Genomic DNA, 3,049 nt, shown 5'->3' on the forward strand with positions numbered 1-3,049 from the left:
CAGCACGCCAGGCCTCCCTGGCCATCACCAACTCCTGGAGTTCACTCAAACTCATGTCCATCGAGTCGGTGATGCCATCCAGCCATCTCATCCTCTGTCGTCCCCTTCTCCTCCTGCCCCCAATCCCTCCCAGCATCAGAGTCTTTTCCAATGAGTCAACTCTTCGCATGAGGTGGCCAAAGTACTGGAGTTTCAGCTTTAGCATCATTCCTTCCAAAGAACACCCAGGGCTGACCTCCTTCAGAATGGACTGGTTGGAAAACTTTTATGCAAATCATACAAGAGGGAAAAACCATGAGTCTGAACACATAGTTGGGCTGCCCTTTTCCCTCACCATTTGAGGGTATTTTCTGTAGATGTGCTTCCATGTGAGGACTGTATCTTTTCGTCTGACAGTGCTTGACACTAAGGTAGGAATTCCAGGGTCACAGCCTTTCCTGAGCGGAGCAGCTTTTGCAAGTATGCATGGGAATAATCTAAACTGGATAGGGTCGAAGACTTTTTTAATTTTTTTGTCTTTTAAGCTTTTCATTTTAAAATAGTTGTAGTCATAAAGCATTGTAAAGATGGTGCAGAGAGTCCTTTGTACCTTGTATACAGCTTGGTCTATGGTGACCTGTTGTATGGGTGTAGTACAATCCCAAAACCAGGAATTGATATTGGTACTAGATAGTGACTTTATTTAGTTTTCACTAAATAAGGTTCATTTTTTCTGATCTGCACTCATGTGTGTGTATGTGTATAGAGTTCTATGTAACTTTATCCCATGTATCTGCTGCTGCTAAGTCGCTTCAGTCGTGTCCGACTCTGTGCAACCCCATAGACAGCAGTGCACAAGGCTCCCCCGTCCCTGGGATTCTCCAGGCAAGAACACTGGAGTGGGTTGCCATTTCCTTCTCCAATGCATGAAAGTGAAAAGTGAAAGTGAAGTCACTCAGTCTTGTCTGACTCTTAGCGACTCCATGGACTGCAGTCTACCAGGCTCCTCTGTCCATGGGATTTTCCAGGCAAGAGTACTGGAGTGGGGTGCCATTGCCTTCTCCAATCCCATGTATAGATTCCCGTAACCACCACCATAATCAAGATACAGAACCACAAAAGAATTCTCCCATGCTACCTGCTCCAACTCGTTAGTCTTGCTCTGTACTCATACCTGTTGCCATTCCATTCCCTTCCCATCCCTAATAACCAATCATCTGTTCTCCACCTCTAATTTTATCTCTTTGAGAATGTTATGTTAAACAAAAACAAAACTGTTTGAGACTGACCTCTTTTTCGCTAACATATTGGACCTCTTGCATGTATCAGTAACTCATTCCCTTTACTGCTGAGTAGTATTCCATTATATGGATGTATTAGAGTCTATTCAACCATTCACACATTGAGTGACTTCTGGGTTGATTTTAGTTTTCATTCATGTCCTTTTGTCTTTATTGTGTTTCATTCTTTCCTCCTCCTTTACTTCCTCCTCCTCCTCCTCCTCCTCTTCTCAGTAAACTTACTGAAGTATAACATACATGTGGAAAATTATAAGGGTACAGTGCTATAAATTTCTCACAAAGGGAACACACCTGTTAAGCAGCACTCCGGCTAAGAAAAAGAACATTTTGGGAATTCCCTGGTGGGCCAGTGGTTAAGACTCAGGGATTTCACTGCCATGGGCCTGGGTTCAATCCCTGGTTGGGGAACTGTGATCCCACAAGCCATGGGATGTACCAGAACAAAACAGAAAAACATAAGTGCTACCCAGGAGTCCCGCACCGAAGGCATCCAGTTATTTGACTTCTAGTACTAGATTAGTTTTGCCTGTTTTTGAACTTCATATAAATGGAATCATTCAGTATATACTCTTTCGTATCTGGCTTCTCTTGTAAGATTCATCAAGTATTCTCTTGAACCATCTCTAAGAGTGACTGACTGCCAACTTTAGGAAGCAAATACCAATGTGGATACTCTCCAAGGTATGTCGTAGTTAGATATGGCCTAATGTCAGCTGCCAACCAATAGCAGTTCTGATGTCTAACAAACAACAATGACCAAATAATTGGGTAATGGGATAATGATGAGGATGATGCTGTGACCTACATAAGTTCTGAAATATGTACTACTGTGTACCAAACTCCTACCCTCTCCTCCTTCTTAGTCCATCTTTTCATGGAAATAAGAGTTACTTTTAAGGAGGAATAGTTCTGGTAGGGGGAAGCAGATATTACCAAGAAGCAAGACTAATGAGTTGGAGCAGGGATCATAGCCCTGAGCGGTGGTGAACCATCACCATCAGCTTCGTGGTATCGCAAGAAGGGGCACCCCTAAAGGAAGCGGTCAGTTGCCTGACCTGTGCCTCCAACACTCTCCCCCACATTTCCTCTCCTTTAACAGAACTGCTGCTGTGGTTATAATTTGAAAACCGTACATGCAAGTAAGGGTGGATCAGGGAAATGTTGATGGAAGTTCTCACAGATGATAAAATTGTTCTTTGCTCCAGAAAAGAGGAAGTGGCACATTGAGGGTTATTTCCGTCAAGATTAGTTCTTGCGGAGACAGAATGGCTATCTCTGAATTTAATCCTTTCCTGTATTCTGGTGAATTTTCTGTTCCTTTTGCAGGTATCATTTATTGATCATCTTGGGAGTCCGTCTTCCGCACACTGGATATGATGCTGTCATGAAGCATTTGCTGGGGCTAACATGCCAGGTTGGCTCAGTGGTAAAGAATCCTCCTACCAGTGCAGGAGACGTGGCTTTGATTCCTGGGTTGGGAAGATCCCTTGGAGCAGGAAATGGCAACCCACTCCAGTATTCTTGCTTGGAAACTCCCATGGAAAGAGGAGCCTGATGGGTTATGGTCCGTGGAATCACAAAGAGTTGGACATGACTGAGTGACTGAGCACGCACACATATGCAACATAACACAGCTGTTCTGTACTATACTTTCTCACTGGGAGGTGTATGATGTTCTCTGTTTTATAGAAGAGGAACTAACACTGAAAAGATAAGAAAATTTCCCAGTGACTCAGTGGTAGGTGGTAGAGCCAGGTCTTGAACCCAGG

Source organism: Bison bison, unplaced genomic scaffold (assembly GCF_000754665.1).
Source record: "Bison bison bison isolate TAMUID 2011002044 unplaced genomic scaffold, Bison_UMD1.0 scf7180017864238, whole genome shotgun sequence".
NCBI classification, from domain to species: Eukaryota; Metazoa; Chordata; class Mammalia; order Artiodactyla; family Bovidae; genus Bison; species Bison bison.